The sequence below is a fragment of the Neltuma alba genome, unplaced genomic scaffold (genome assembly GCF_004799145.2).
Source record: "Neltuma alba isolate B1F8T4 unplaced genomic scaffold, ASM479914v2 tig00010350_pilon, whole genome shotgun sequence".
In the NCBI taxonomy this organism is placed as follows: Eukaryota; Viridiplantae; Streptophyta; class Magnoliopsida; order Fabales; family Fabaceae; genus Neltuma; species Neltuma alba.
Window position 1 is genome coordinate 108,994 of NW_021635259.1, and position 16,525 is coordinate 125,518.

Sequence of the window (16,525 nt, forward strand, 5' to 3'; positions counted from 1 at the left end):
TCAAAAAAAGAGGAGAAAGAGTTTTTAGGTTTTGGAGATTGCAACATAAGAGGCAAGTTTCCTAATTTGAAAGAGCTTCCATTGCAAGTCACAATTAATTTCCTAAGTTTTTATGCTTGGGTGGTAAGACTCCTACTTTCCTACTTTCTTTTGTCTTATCTAGTTTCCTATTTTGAATTCCTTTCCTGTTCAAATTACTTTCCTATTCTCTTTCTTCAAGTTTCCTTCTTTCATTTGTTTCCTATTCCTTTTCTTTCCTTTTCATACTACTTGCCTAATTTTAGTTCTTTTCTTGCAAGGTACTCACTTTTCTAAAGTTTTCTCAAGGTAGTACGTTTCCTAATTACTTTGTTTCTTATCTTCCTTTACTTTCACAATCTTATTTTCATTTTGCACTTCCTGCCTCCCTTTTCCACCTTTTTTTCAATCATAAACTTCTTCTCTCCTCATTTTCCCCCCTCCTCTCATTCCATCCTCATGTTTTTCCTATCATTCTTCTTTCATCTCTTATCTTTTCCCCTCTTTCACATAGTTGCTGGCTCTTACAATTTCTGGTTGTGAAGGTGACCACTTTCTAATATTGTCTCTTGGTTTTTGTTGAGTTTCAATCAAGAATACTATAGAAGACAAGCTCAAGTAGTAAAAAGTCAAGAGTGGTTCTGATAGAGGAGCATGGCATGATCAAGCATCAAAGGAAGACCAAAACACGGAGCGTGGAGCCCAAGCTAAAAGATGGAAGTCTAATATTCTAAAAGACCCATTACAAGGCATTGTAGGCCCAATGACAAGAGCAAGGACCAAATCTATGAAAGAGGCGCTGAATTGTTTGATAAAAGATCTTAAAGAGTTAGAGCCCATTTATTTGGAAGAAACATCCCTCAATCAGCCCATCAAGGGTTCAAACATGGTGATTACATTGCTAGAAGTCAAACAAGATGATGTACAAGGCCCATGTGTAGTCCAGATTGAAGAATTCACTCAAAATACCATGTGACAAGCATGTGCCTTGGAGGAGGAGCATAAGTGACGTCCAAGAATATTCAAGAAGCATCAAGAAGGCGTCTTTATGTATTAGTTATGGTTTAATTTCGTTTTTTTTAAGTTTTCATTTTTATTTGCATTAAATAAGGCCTTTTGGTCAAAGATTGCATAAGAATATTTTAGGTTAGTTTCCTATTTTTAGGTAGCAGCCTTTTTCTTCAAGAAAAGGTAATTTCCTATTTCCTTTAGCCTTCATTGGTGCCAACCAAGATAGTCAATCATCATTAAGGCACATTTATGGCATTTATGACCTAGGGTTTCTTGATTCTAGATTGTTCTTTTGCTGCCTATATAAGGCTACGTTTTTTGTAATTGGGGATCAGATTTGAATGAATGAATTTTAGAGAATTTTATTTCTCTTGAATGAGCTTTGCTTGCCGCCTCGTATTCTCATGGGAATACTCGACTGTATCAAGGACTGATCATCCTTGTGGTGTCTCCATGGCTAGGGTTGTAAGAGACAGGTTCTCTTAAGGTCCTACCTTCGATCGTTCGTCTAGTTTCCTAACTTGTTTCTAGCTGATCCGTATCCGTACAGTATATCATTTGGCATCAGAGCTAAGGTTTGCTAGAATTCAAGTTCTATCCTTTTATCTATTATTTCTGTTTTCTTGTTTCATCTTCTTAATTCTATCATTCGTTCTTCGTCCCTTGCTTCCATCAATTTGTTTCTTCGCCTTTCCACCTCCTATTTGTGTTTTTTTTTGTGACTTTCTATGTTCCTTTGAGCAGCAAAAAAAGAGAAAAAATTCGTGCACCAAAAAAAAAGCAAAAAAAAAAGTGTTGTGTTGTGAAAAAAAAAGAAAAAAAAAGAAAAAAATCCGAAAATTCAAAAAAAAAAAAAAGGAGAAGCTGCAGATTTGAGAATTGCAATGTTAAATATGAGTTTCCTAAAATTGAGAAGAGCTTCCATTACAAGTCACAACTAGTTTCCTAAATCGTTAAACTTGGGTGGTAAGAGTTCTTATTTCCTCTCTTTGCATGTTTCCTAATTTCTTCTTGTTTCCTATTTTTTTGTTTTCCTTTCCTTTTTTTTTTCCGTATTGCTTAATTTGAGTTTCTTTCCTTTTCCTTCAAGTTTCCTATTTGCTTCCTTCCTTCCATATCTCACCTTCCTAACTTGATTTGCTTTTCTTGCAAGGTGCCCAATTTCCTAAATTATTTTCAAGGTAGCACCTTTCCTAAATATTTTCTTCCCTTTTTTTTTTCCTTTCTTTTCTAATTCATAGCTTTCCATATTCTCCTTTCTTTTTTTTTTTTCCTTTTTACGTTTTTTTCCCTCCTCTTTTCCTTCCTTTTCATTTTTTTGGTGCCTATCCTTCTTCTTTTATCACATATTCCTTTCTTATCTCTTATATTTTCTGGTTCTTGCAATTCTGGTTGTGGAGATTACCATTTACTAACATTGTCTCTTGATTTTGTTGAGTTTCAATCAAGAATACTATAGGAGGCAAGTTTGAGTGGTAAAAGGCGAGAGTGTTATTACATCAATTTAAAAGCCAGATTTGAGTTAAACACGAGTGACACTACAATTTCTTGAGTGAAACACGCAAGTAGAGTGGTAAGGTCCCTTCTTACTATTTCATTTCTCTTTGATCACACTAACGTTTCAATTTCAAGATGAGTGACAAAGAAGCCAATATGGAAGAATTCAACACAGATCCTAAGCTCTTCATGAGAGCCATGAGAGATGAATTTCTCAAACTCAAGTTGGAGCTAGCGGAGCTAAAAGCATCCAAAGTAAGTAGTGGTGACAAGGAGGTGATTAGATCTGGTTCTTCATCCTCAAAGAATAGGAGCGGACCTGAAAAACATGATTTGGACACCTATGACCCAAAGATCAAGTACCCCTACCTTCAAGGGTAATATAAATCCAGATGCATACCTTGATTGGGAGATGAAGTTTGAGCAAATCTTCAGAATGAATGACTGGCCAGAAGAAAAAAAGGTAAAAATTGCTTCATATCAATTTTCTGACTATGCTATTGTTTGGTGGGAAGATTTACAGCTTAAAAGGCGCCTTAAGGGCAAAGGACCACCTCATACATGGTCAAAGCTAAAGAAACTCATGCGCAACAAGTATGTCCCTAGTTACTACTACCGAGAGCTAAATAGAAAGTTACGACTGTTTGGCCAAGGCTCTATGACTGTAGATGAATATGTGCATGAACTTGACCTTCTTAAAATGCGAGCTGGAGTACAAGAAGGAGAAGAAGCAAGCATGACCAGAATCATTGATGGGTTAAGGCCTGAAATTAGAGACAAAGTTGAGATGTACACTTTTGTTGATAAAGAAGAGCTAGTGCATAAAGCCATCAAAGTTGAGAAGCGGTACAAAGAAAAACACTCCAAATCCTCATCTCATGGTTGGAGGGACTCTAGATCAGCATCCAAGTGGAAGGATTCTAAGGCTAAAGATGTTGCAAAATTCACACCAAAAGCCAAGGAGGAATCCAAGCCCAAGATTGATGGCGGTAAGAAACTTGACTCTAAAACTTCTTCTACTGATAGAACCTCTTCTCTTTAATGTTTTAGATGTCATGGAAAAGGGCATATTGCTTCCCAATGTCCCAATAAGAGGGCCATGATTATCAAAGATAATGGCGAGTATGATAGTGTGCATTCTAGCGATGAAAGTGATGATGACATGCCTTCTTTGGTGACTGATTCTAAATTGGAGATTGATGAAGCTGAACCTGTTAAGGGAGAAGCATTAGTAGCTAGAAGAGCCCTAAACATGCAACCAAAGGAAGATAAAGAGCAAGAGCAGCGAGAGCTCATCTTCCACACTAGGTGCTTAATAAAGAATAAGGTATGTAGCATGGTTATTGATAGTGGTAGTGTTACCAATGTTGCTAGTACCTTACTTGTTGAAAAGTTGGATTTACCTACTATGAAGCATCCTAAGCCTTATAAATTGCAATGGTTGAATGATAGTGCTGAAGCTAAGGTCACTAAGCAAGTTTTGGTTTCTTTTTCTGTTGGCAACTACCATGCTGAAGTTTTATGTGATGTAGTCCAATGCTTGCTGGACATCTCTTGCTTGAAGACCATGGCAGTTTGATAGTAGAGCTCACCATGATGGTTACAAAAATTGTTATTCTGTACCTTTCAATGGAAAAATTGTTGTATTGAAGCCTTTAGGCCTAAAGAAGCTTATGATGACCAAGTGAGGATTGAGAAAGAATGCGAAAAAATAAGTGAGTGGAGTGAAAAAGAGAGAGTACAGAAAAAAGAAAAGAAAAGGAATGAATATGAGAAAAATGAACAAAAGAAAGAGAGTCTATTTGCTGGAAAAAGTGAGGTTAAGAGAGCATTAGTGAGTGAGCGAGTCTTGGTGCTTGTGTACAAGGATGCTTATTTTTCTACTAACCAATTAACCCTTCTTTGCCTTCTAGTGTTGTGGCTTTGTTGCAGAAATTTGGTGACCTATTCCCTGATGAAGTTCCCAATGGGCTTCCTCCCTTAAGAGGAATTGAGCATAGGATTGATTTCATCCCTGGAGCTTCTATACCTAATAGACCAGCTTATAGAGCCAATCCTGAAGAAACTAAAGAGATTCAACGCCAAGTTGATGAACTCATGAGGAAAGGCTTTGTAAGGGAAAGTTTGAGCCCATGTGTTGTTCCAGTACTTCTAGTGCCCAAGAAAGATGGTTCATGGCGAATGTGCATTGATTGTAGAGCCATCAACAAAATAACAGTTAAGTATCGCTACCCCATTCCTAGATTAGATGACATGTTGGATGAGTTGCATGGTGCCACTTTATTCTCTAAAATTGACCTAAGGAGTGGTTATCATCAAATTCGCATGAAAGAGGGAGATGAATGGAAAACAGCATTTAAAACTAAATTTGGATTGTATGAATGGTTAGTTATGCCTTTTGGGTTAACTAATGCACCTAGCACTTTCATGAGCTTGATGAATCATGTTTTTCGTTCATTTATTGGGAAGTTTGTGGTTGTCTACTTTGATGATATTCTTGTCTATAGTAGAACAATAGATGACCATGTTATTCACTTGTATCAGGTGTTTCGAACTCTTAGGGAGAATAGCTTATATGCTAATTTTCAGAAATACTCCTTTTGCATGGATTCTGTTGTGTTTCTTGGTTTTGTTGTAGGTGCTCAAGGGATCCATGTGGATGAGGAAAATGTGAAAGCTATAAGAGATTGGCCAACCCCAAAGAATGCCAATGAAGTTAAGAGTTTTCATGGACTAGCAAGTTTCTATAGGAGGTTTGTCAAAGATTTTTCAACTATTGCTGCACCTCTAAATGAACTTGTTAAGAAGCATGTGACATTTAAATGGGGTGAAACACAAGAAATAGCTTTTAATACCTTGAAAGAGAAATTAACCAATGCACTACTTTTGTGTTTACCTGATTTTAATAAAGTTTTTGAAGTTGAATGTGATGCTTCTGGGATTGGTATTGGTGCTGTTCTAATGCAACAGTCTAGGCCTATTGCCTACTTCAGTGAGAAATTAAGTGGAGCTTCTTTGAATTACTCTACTTATGACAAGGAACTCTATGCTTTAAAACGAACTTTAGAAACATGACAGCATTATTTATGGCCCAAGGAGTTCATTATTCACTCTGATCATGAAAGTTTGAAGTTTCTAAAGTCTCAAGGTAAGCTTAACAAGAGGCATGCTCACTGGTTGGAATTCATAGAGACATTTCCTTATGTGATCAACCATAAGCAAGGTAAAGAGAATGTTGTTGCTGATGCTCTTTCTAGGAGGTATTCTCTTATCACTTCTCTTCATGCTAGATTACTTGGATTTGAATTATTGAAAGGGTTGTATGACTCTGATTGTGATTTTTCCAAAATTTGGTTTCTTGTGAAAAGCATGGGGTGAATGACTTTTATAGATCTGATGGGTTTCTTTTTAAGAAAGACAAACTGTGCATTCCCAATTGCTCTATGCGTGAGCTGCTTGTAAAAGAAACTCATGGTGGTGGTTTGATGGGTCACTTTGGTGTTGACAAAACATTAGCTCTTTTGCATGAACACTTTTATTGGCCTGGTATGCGCAAAGATGTTGTGTCTGTTTGTGCTAAATGTGTGACATGTAGGCATGCAAAGTCTAAGGTTCAACCTCATGGTTTATATTCCCCTCTACCTGTGCCTTCCCAACCTTGGGTAGATATTTCTATGGATTTTGTGTTGGGCTTGCCTAGGTCTCAATCTGGAAAGATAGTATCTTTGTTGTAGTTGATAGATTTAGTAAAATGGCTCATTTTATTGCTTGTTCTAAACAAATGATGCTGTGCATATTGCTGACTTGTTCTTCAAAGAAATTGTTAGATTACATGGATTGCCTAAAACCATTGTGAGTGATAGGGATGTAAAGTTTCTTAGCCATTTTTGGAGGACCTTGTGGAGTAAGCTTGGAACTAAGTTGCTATTTTCTATTGGCACATCCCCAAACGGATGGGCAAACTGAGGTCGTCAATAGAACACTCACTACCTTGTTACGTGCAATAATTCAAAAGAACTTGAAGAATTGGGTCAACTGCTTGCCTCATATTGAATTTGCATATAACAGGGCTATTCACTCTTCCACTTCTTTCTCTCTATTTGAGATTGTTTATGGCTTTAATCCTCTATCTCCTTTGGATATTCTGCCTTTGCCTTCTAGTGAACGAGCTAACCTTGATGGCAAGAAAAAGGCTGAGTTTGTGCAGGAATTACATGCTAAGGTGAGGGCCAACATCGAGAGAAAGAATGAGCAATATACAAAGCAAGCTAACAAAGGTCGTAGGAAGGTTGTCTTTAAGCCTGGAGACCGGGTTTGGGTACACTTGCGAAAGGAGAGGTTTCCAGAACAACGAAAGTCTAAGTTGCAGCCAAGAGGAGATGGCCCTTTCCAAGTCTTGGAGCGAATCAATGATAATGCTTATAAAATAGATTTGCCTAGCTCCTACGGTAATGTAAGTGCTACATTTAATGTGACTGATTTATCTCTCTTTGATGCTGCAGATTCGAGGACAAATCCTTTTGAGCAGGGAGGGAATGATAGAGGAGCATGGCATGATCAAGCATCAAAGGAAGACCAAAACACGGAGCGTGGAGCCCAAGCTAAAAGATGGAAGTCCAATATTCTAAAAGACCCATTACAAGGCATTGTAGGCCCAATGACAAGAGCAAGGACCAAATCTATGAAAGAGGCGCTGAATTGTTTGATAAAAGATCTTAAAGAGTTAGAGCCCATTTATTTGGAAGAAACATCCCTCAATCAGCCCATCAAGGGTTCAAACATGGTGATTACATTGCTAGAAGCCAAACAAGACGATGTACAAGGCCCATGTGTAGTCTAGATTGAAGAATTCACTCAAAATACCATGTGACAAGCATGTGCCTTGGAGGAGGAGCATAAGTGACGTCCAAGAATATTCAAGAAGCATCAAGAAGGCGTCTTTATGTATTAGTTATGGTTTAATTTCGTTTTTTTTAAGTTTCCATTTTTATTTGCATTAAATAAGGCCTTTTGGTCAAAGATTGCATAAGAATATTTTAGGTTAGTTTCCTATTTTTAGGTAGCAGCCTTTTTCTTCAAGAAAAGGTAATTTCCTATTTCCTTTAGCCTTCATTGGTGCCAACCAAGATAGTCAATCATCATTAAGGCACATTTATGGCATTTATGACCTAGGGTTTTTTGATTCTAGATTGTTCTTTTGCTGCCTATATAAGGCTACGTTTTTTGTAATTGGGGATCAGATTTGAATGAATGAATTTTAGAGAATTTTATTTCTCTTGAGTGAGCTTTGCTTGCTGCCTCGTATTCTCGTGGGAATACTCGACTGTATCAAGGACTGATCATCCTTGTGGTGTCTCCATGGCTAGGGTTGTAAGAGACAGGTTCTCTTAAGGTCCTACCTTTGATCATTCGTCTAGTTTCCTCACTTGTTTCTAGCTGATCCGTATCCGTACCGTATATCAGTTTCACTTAAATATAAAAGCCAAAGTTGAGAGAAACGTGAGTGGCACCAGATTGAATGAGTGGAACATGTGAGCAGAGTGGTGAGGTCCTTTATTTCAATTTCTTTTTCTCTTTGCTTCAATTAATATCTTAGGTTAAAGATGAGCGGGAAAGAATCCAATAATGAAGAATTCAACATAGATATTAAAGTATTCATGAGGGTTATGAGAGATGAGTTTTTCAAACTGATGAACCACATTTTGATCAACTAAATAATGTGATTTCCCATTGAATTTAAATGCTTTCATGTGGAATTAACTTTAGATTTCCAATATTTGATAAGAAATGATGCTATGAGAATTTGATAGATCATTGCAGGATTGAAAGGGATTTTCTCTAATTTTGGAAGTATTGGTGAAGAATGGACAAAATCTGGAAAGATGTAGCCAAAAATCTTGAATTAGGAGTTAAAACGCAGTGTTTTGAATTTGGTTAAGAGCTGGAATCATGTGTGGTCTAGTGTAACATTCTATGAGGAAAACTTTAAGTAAAACGCATAGCTCCATGGCCAGTGAGTTTCAAGAGAGTGACACATGTCCTGGGCTTTAGGAAAACGCACAGCTGAAGGTAGGGAAGTTTCACATGTCAAAATACAACATTACAAGCCTTCAAATGGTGGATAATGATGTGAGAAGGCAGAGGGAAAATTTAAAAACAGAACTAGATGTCTAGAAGCTTCAGAAAAACGGATATGATACTGAATTCCAGCATTCTCATTCATTCTCTTCTTTTCTTCACTTCTCCAGATTCTCTCAACTTCCAGATTCATCTTCTTCATCTTCTTCTCTTCTCTTGCGTTTTGCCATGGAGATTCAGAGGAGATTTGGCCGGATTTCCTCCATCAACATGAGCAAGTAAGCCATTAATTCCTGAGGAGCTGTGATGGATCCAGAGCACTGATTGTCAAGGAGATTTCGTTTTTCTTGAGTTTGTATTTGTGTTTCAGATTTGGATCTTCTTATATAAATCTTTGTTTGAAGTTCAGATATATAACTCATCTTAGATTTCATTAGGTTCTGCTACTTCTAAGTTGTGATGTGTTTAGAGGTTATAATTTCCTTTTTCTAAGTAGCTTCAATTCAGCTTCTGATTTGGTCAAGTCTGGAACTTAATTGTTGTGATAAATCTGAGGTGAATTGGTTAATCTTCATCCTGTAAATTATCTAATTACATCATTAGAGTTGATTGCAGACCTACTGTTTGATGAATTGCCTAAGAGAAATAGAAATCTGATTTTAGGTTGCAAGGAAGGTGAAATCACAGTTCCAAGGGAATTCACTTCATTGATATCTCTTTCAAACTCTTTTCTGCATCTTATTCCTCTCTCATTCCTTTTGAAAATCAGTTTTCATAAATAACAATTCATGACAGAAACTAATTCTAGAAGCTACCTCCTTCTCTATTAGTTTAATTTGTAACTTCTAATTAGTTTAATTCCAGAAGACATTAAGGCTCCTTGAGACTGACCTCTAGTTGACTCATCTCCTACCTAATCTAGAGTATTAAATTTGACCTTTGAACGACAAGAGATCAAATTTTTGGTGCCGTTGCCGAGGAGCTTTGTCTCCTTGGTTTTCAGCTAGTTAGTTTTTTTTTATTATTGCATTTTTTTGGGTGTGTTTGCTTTCTGGTTTGATTTCATTTTACAGTAGTTTATTTTCTGTCATTGTTTCATTACTCCATAATTGTTTGGTTTCTGGAAAATATTAAAATCAAAACAAAGAGTTTGCTACCTGCTGTGTTTCCAGATTGAAAAAGGCTGCAATTTGAAGGTAATTCACTTATCTTCCATCTGTATTTTGCTGATTGGACTCTACTCCTGAATTTGGATAATTGCTTGTTGAATCTGGACAATTGTCATTGCATTGCATGAACAACAATAGTGATTTTTATCCACTAGACAGAGAGATTAATAGGACACTTAGGTGGATTAAAAAGGCTAAACAACAAGTAGCTACAAGTACCACACATTTAGAGCATTCTGCACAGTCAATCTCCACTGCATCTTCTAGTAGTGTACCTGATTCTCTTTCTGATTCTGAACCTGTTGAGGGTGAGTTTGTTGATAATCACTTTGTGATGGAGAACCAAGGTAATCAAGCTAATACAAGGAATAATGGGGTTGGTAATGTGAATCAAGGAAATAGGGTGAATAATGAAGAGGATCATGCTGAAAATGTTAATCATAATATACCTCAGAATCCTGATGATGATAATAGGAGCATAAAGGAAATTAATAATTCCACCATTAATTGTCCACCAAGAGGATTTTATGTTCAGGATATTAACTTTGAAATCAAAGGTGCTTTAATTAGTTCCTTACCAAAATTCTATGGACTTGCAGGTGATGATCCCTATCAGCACTTGGATACTATGTATTCAGTCTGTTCAGCAATGAAACCTCCTGGAGCAGCTCTTGAAGATGTTCTAAAGAGGGTTTTTCACTTTACATTGGAAGGAAATGCAAGGGAGTGGCTGCACACACTTCCTCAACATTTTTCAACTCTCACATGGGAGCAATTAAGGAAGTCTTTTCTGGACAAATACTTCCCTGCATCTAGGACCTCAAAATTGAAGAAAGCAATATATGGTGTAACTCAAAGAGAGCAAGAAACTCTGTATGAGTACTGGACACGTTTTTTGACCTTGATTAACCGCTGTCCTAACCATCAGTGCACTAAATCTAGCTTAGTGCAGTATTTCTATGAAGGGATGTTGTCCTCAACCAAAAGCATAATTGATGCAGCTGCTAATGGGTCTATTTTGGAGCTTACTCCTAAAAATGCTTGGGAACTCTTAGAAAGAATGGCCAACAATACTCAACAGTTTCATACAAGGGAAACACAAGGAGTCAAGGAGATGTCTTCTCATCATTCTGAAGACTTGTTTGCACAACTGCTGGCACTTACAGATAGAATGGATAAAAAGAATGGAGAGATTGGAACAAGAGAGGTATTCGAAGCCTTACAATTCAGTTGGCACTTCCCAAGCATTAGTGGCCCCTTCATGCGATTTTTGTGCATCACCCATGCATACAAGCGAAAATTGTCCCTCTCATATTGAAGAACTTTCTGCTGTTTATCAAGGAAGATCAGGACAATTTTCACAAAGAAATCCTTATTCTAACACCTATAATGAGGGATGGAGGGATCATGAAAATTTTAGGTGGAGGGAAGGATAAGAAAAACCTCTAACAATGCAAAACAAGTTTCAAGACAACAGAGTGAATTCTGAACATACCAGAACTTTAATACAGCATCAAGGTGCATCCTCCTCCAAAAATGATAATGGTATGGCTGAATTAATTCAATGTATAAAGGAAATGAAATTTGAGATAGCCAACAACAATTCTTTGACCAATTCTAGGATGAGTGCATTGGAGCAAAAGATTGAGCAGTGGGAAACTAAGTCTGCTAATCTGAATAATTTTGTCACTCAAATGTCTAATACACTTAACAATCTGCAAGCAAGAAGTGGAGGGTCTCTACCTTCAAATACAGTGATTAATCCAAAGTCATTGAATGCCATTTCTTTGAGGAGTGGAAGACAAGTTGGAAAACAAGTCAGTTTTACTTTGGATGAGGATGATGAACAACTTAAAGAATATGATAATATGCAGCAAAATGATGATTCTGTGGTGACCCCTCAAGTTCAATCTGAAAGCAAATGTGAGAAGAAATTATTGTCAACAAGGAAAAAAGAGAAAGAATCAATTTCCACACATGATGATGAACCTGGGCTACAAACTCTCAACATTCTGGAATTAAGGAGTTACAGCAAGAAGTACCCAAAGCAGTCCCAACTCCTTCTGGTCAACAAAATGAGGAACTTCCAGAAATTTAGAAGCAATCAAGGAAGGGTAAAAGTGAGGTAAAGATTTCAGAGCTTCCTTTTCCTAAATCATTTCTTCTTAGTAGGAAATTGTCTAATGAACAAGTTGAGAAAGATGCTTTGAATCTATTTAGCAAGCTAGAAGTTAATGTACCCTTATTGGATTTCCTGAAAAGTATGCCTAAGTATGTGAGATATTTGAAGGAGCTGTGTACTAATAAGAGGAAATGCAAACCCAATGAATTGGTTCAAATAGGCTCAAGTGTTTCAGCACTTTTTAAGCCACATTACCAGTGAAGTGTTCTGATCCAGGATCATTTACAATTCCATGCACTATTGGTAAATTGAATATAGCTAGTGCCCTCCTAGATTTGGGTGCTGTTGTAAATGTTATGCCATTGTCTATCTATACATCTTTGTACATTACTTCAATAAAAGACACTAGTATGATCATTCAATTGGTCGATAGAAGCATTAGAAGACCTCATGGGCTATTGGAAAATATTCTGGTCAAGGTTAAGGACTTGATTTTTCCAGCAGATTTCTATGTCTTGGATATGTCCCATGAATCAACCATTGAGGGACCATTGATCTTAGGGAGACCATTCCTTCGAACTGCCAACACAGTGATTAGTATGAAAGATGGTTGTATCACGATGGAAGTGGGTGATCACATGATCAGTTTTAATGTTTATGAAGCTATGAAGCACCCATATGAAGATTACTCATTGTTGGCCGTAAGTGCCATTGATGCTTTCATAGAAGACTCTGTAGCTGAATGTGAACCTTCCCTTCTCAACATGAACGAGTATGGTCTCACTACATTTGATTTAGATATGCCAATAATGAATTCCTTCTTCTACCCCAATGATTTTTCTGTTTGTGATGATGAGGTGTGTAGTGTTGACTTTCATTCAGTTGATAGCTCACTTTCCACATTGCAAACATTTTCTTTGGATATTTCTTCTTTTGAACTCTCTTCTTTCGATGATGATTTTGTTTATGAAATCTCTAATAATGGGTTTGGGAAAGGTATACTTTCTAACTTTGCAGAAGCTGAGAATATTGCAAAATCTGCATTAGATGGAGCCAGTACAAATATAGCAATGTTGGAAACATCAAGAATGCATATTGATGAAGAAAAGAAAGGAGATTTGGTCACTGGACAAGCTTATGCCGAGGAACAAAAATTTCATATTCCACCAGCTCACTGTTTTGAGAAATTAAAGTTGCAATCCGATTCAATTTTGGATAATTTACATCAGAATTCTCCTTATGATGCATTAATCAACACTGTAGATAACTTTCATTCTTCATATCCTTTTCAAATGTTAAAGCATATTCATGAAATTTTGTCCATGTTTTCTGTAGAAGCTAAACAATGTAGGAGAGAACTTCAATCATTGCAGCAAGTTACTTGTAATCAAGATCAAGCTGAAAAAGTGTTAAGAAATAAAGAATTTGCACAAGAATTCAATGCTAAATTTATGAAATTCTTGCGTAATGTACATTATCATCTTGGTTGTTTACCCTCTGGTTGCTATTCTAATAGGACACAAAATCCAGAATCAAGTGAGGACTTGCAACAGCATTTTGTTGGAGCTTTGGCGCTTAAGGAGTTGGTTCCATCTGTGGTGAAACCCCCTGAACTAGAACTTAAACCCCTACCCCCCAATCTTAAATATATGTATCTTGCTGAAGATAATAAATTACCAGCGATCACTGTTACAGAGGAGGAACAATTAATTGCTGTTTTGCAGAAACATAAAAAGGCAATAGGTTGGTCTATGGCAGACATACCTGGAATTAATCCTTCAATCTGTACTCACAAAATATTATTAAATGATGGGATGAAACCAATTAGACAACCTCAATGTAGGCTTAACCCCTTGATTTTAGATGTTGTTAAAAAAGAGGTTACTAAGCTCCTGAGTGTAGGCGTCATATACCCCATCTCAGATAGTGAATGGGTCAGCCCTGTACCAATGGTCCCTAAGAAAAGAGGCATTACTGTTATTAAAAATGAAAAAATGAATTGATACCAACTAGGATACAGAATGCGTGGCGTGTGTGCATTGACTATAGAAGACTAAATGATGCAACACGAAAGGACCATTTTCCATTACCCTTTGTGGACCAAATGATTGAGAGATTATTGAAGACCTATTGATTCTAACAACTGATTGCAGAGTTGATCATTCGGACCTTTCAATTCATAGATGTGGATCTCGGACCTATGAATGGGGATACTCCCGAAACTCACAAAGAAAAAAGGAAGTGTCTGATAGAACTAATTATTGTTTTCTTGATGGATTTTCAGGATATTTCTAAATACCGATTGCACCAGAGGATCAAGATAAGACTACCTTTACTTGTCCCTATAGGACTTTTGCTTATAGAAGAATGCCCTTTGGGCTATGTAATGCACCAGGAACATTTCAGAGGGCTATGATGGCTATATTTAGTGAGTTCCTAGGTTCATCCATGGATGACTTTACAGTTTATGGGAATAATTTTTCTGCTTGTCTAGAGAGTCTTGATAAAGTCTTGGCCAAGTGCATAGAGAAAAATTTGATTTTGAATTTTGAAAAATGTCACTTTATGGTGGATCAAGGCATAGTACTAGGTCATTTAGTTTCTAGAAGGGGCATTGAGGTAGATAAAGCAAAAATAGAAGTCATTTCATCTCTGCCTTATCCTAAGACTTTAAAGGAACTAAGATCTTTTCTTGGCCATTGTGGTTTTTACAGAAGGTTTGTTAAAGATTTCAGCAAGATTGCTTCTCCTTTGTCTAAACTCATGCAAAAAGATGTTGATTTTCACTTTGATGAGGACTGCAAACATGCATTTGATACTTTAAAAGCAATGCTTGTCTCACCGTCGATACTCACTGCACCAGATTGGAATTCACCATTTGAGCTAGCTTGTGATGCATCTCATACAGCAGTAGGTGCAATGTTGGGTCAAAAAGAGGGTAAACTATTAGGGTAATTGCATATGCATCCAAAACATTGGACAGTACCCAAATTAATTATACTACAACTGAAAAAGAATTGTTTACAATTGTCTTTGCTTTGGACAAGTTTAGACCTTATCTTCTTAATTCTCATGTTATTGTTTATACTGACCATGCGGTTGTGAAATTTCTTTTTAAGAAAACAGATAGCAAGCCAAGGTTATTGAGATGGATTCTATTGCTACAAGAATTTGATTTGGAAATTCGAGAGAGGAGTGGTGTTGAAAACTTTGTTGTAGACCATTTGAGTAGGCTACCTAAAGATACAAAGGGAGTTTCTGATTCTTCCTTAATCTGTGATGATTTCCCTACTTTTGTGTTAATGGGTATGACTAAACATGAACCTTGGTATGCTAACATAGTGAATTACCTTGTTACAGATTTAATTCCACCTTCCCTTTCTTACTTTCAGGCCCAAAAATTAAAGAGTGAAGCCAAATACTATTGTTGGGATCCGCCTATTCTTTGGAGGTTGTGTAAAATATCGAAATCAAATAGTAGTGATGACGAGGTGATTAGATCTGGTTCGTCGACTTCAAAAAGCACTAAAAACGTTCCAAAAATGACATCGCCATAACTAATCCAAAGATCAAGTATCCTACTTTCAAGGGTAATACCAATCCAGATAAATATCTTGATTGGGAGATAAAGTTCGAGCAGATTTTCAAAGATTGAATGATTAGCTTGAAGAAAAAAAGGTAAAATTAGCTTCATTTCAGTTTTCTGACTATGCTACAATTTGGTGGGAAGATTTGCAGCTTAAGAGATGCCTTAAGGGCAAAAGTCCCCCTCGTACGTGGGAGAAGTTAAAGAAACTCATGCACAAGAAATATGTTCCTAGTTTCTACTAGTGAGAAGAGTATGTACACGAGCTTGATCTTCTTAAGATACGTGCTGGAGTACAAGAAGATGAAGAATCAAGCATGAACAAAATTATTGATGGTATGAGACCTGAAATTAGAGACAAAGTTGAGATGCAGGAGGAGTTGGTGCACAAAGCCATCAAAGTTGAAAAACGGTTTAAAGAGAAACACTCCAAATCCTCATCCTATGGCTGGAGGGACTCTAAACCAACCTCCAAGTGGAAGGATTCCAAGGCCTTGCAGCAAGATTCACCCCTAAGGCCAAGGAGGAATCAAAGCCCAAAGGTGATGGTGGTAAGAAACTTGACTCTAAAACTTCTTTTACTGATAAAACCTCTTCTCTTCAATGTTTTAGATGTTATGGAAAGGGGCATATTGCTTCCAAATGTCCCAATAAGAGAGTCATCATTATCAAAGATAGTGGTGAGTATGACAGTGAACATTCTAGCGATAAAAGTGATGATGACATGTCGTCTTTGGTGACTCACTCTGAATTGGAGATTGATGAAGCTGAACCTGTTACAGGAGAAGTATTGGTGGCTAGAAGAGCCCTAAATATTCAAGTAAAGAAAGATGATGAGAAAGAGCAACGAGAGCTTATCTTCCACACTAGGTGTTTCATAAAGAATAAGGTATGCAGCATGGTTATTGATAGTGGTAGTGTTACCAATGTTGCTAGTACCTTTCTTGTTGAAAAGTTAGACCTGCCTACTATGAAACATCCGAAACCTTATTATAAATTGCAATGGTTGAATGATAGTGCTGAGGCTAAAGTCACTAAGCAGGT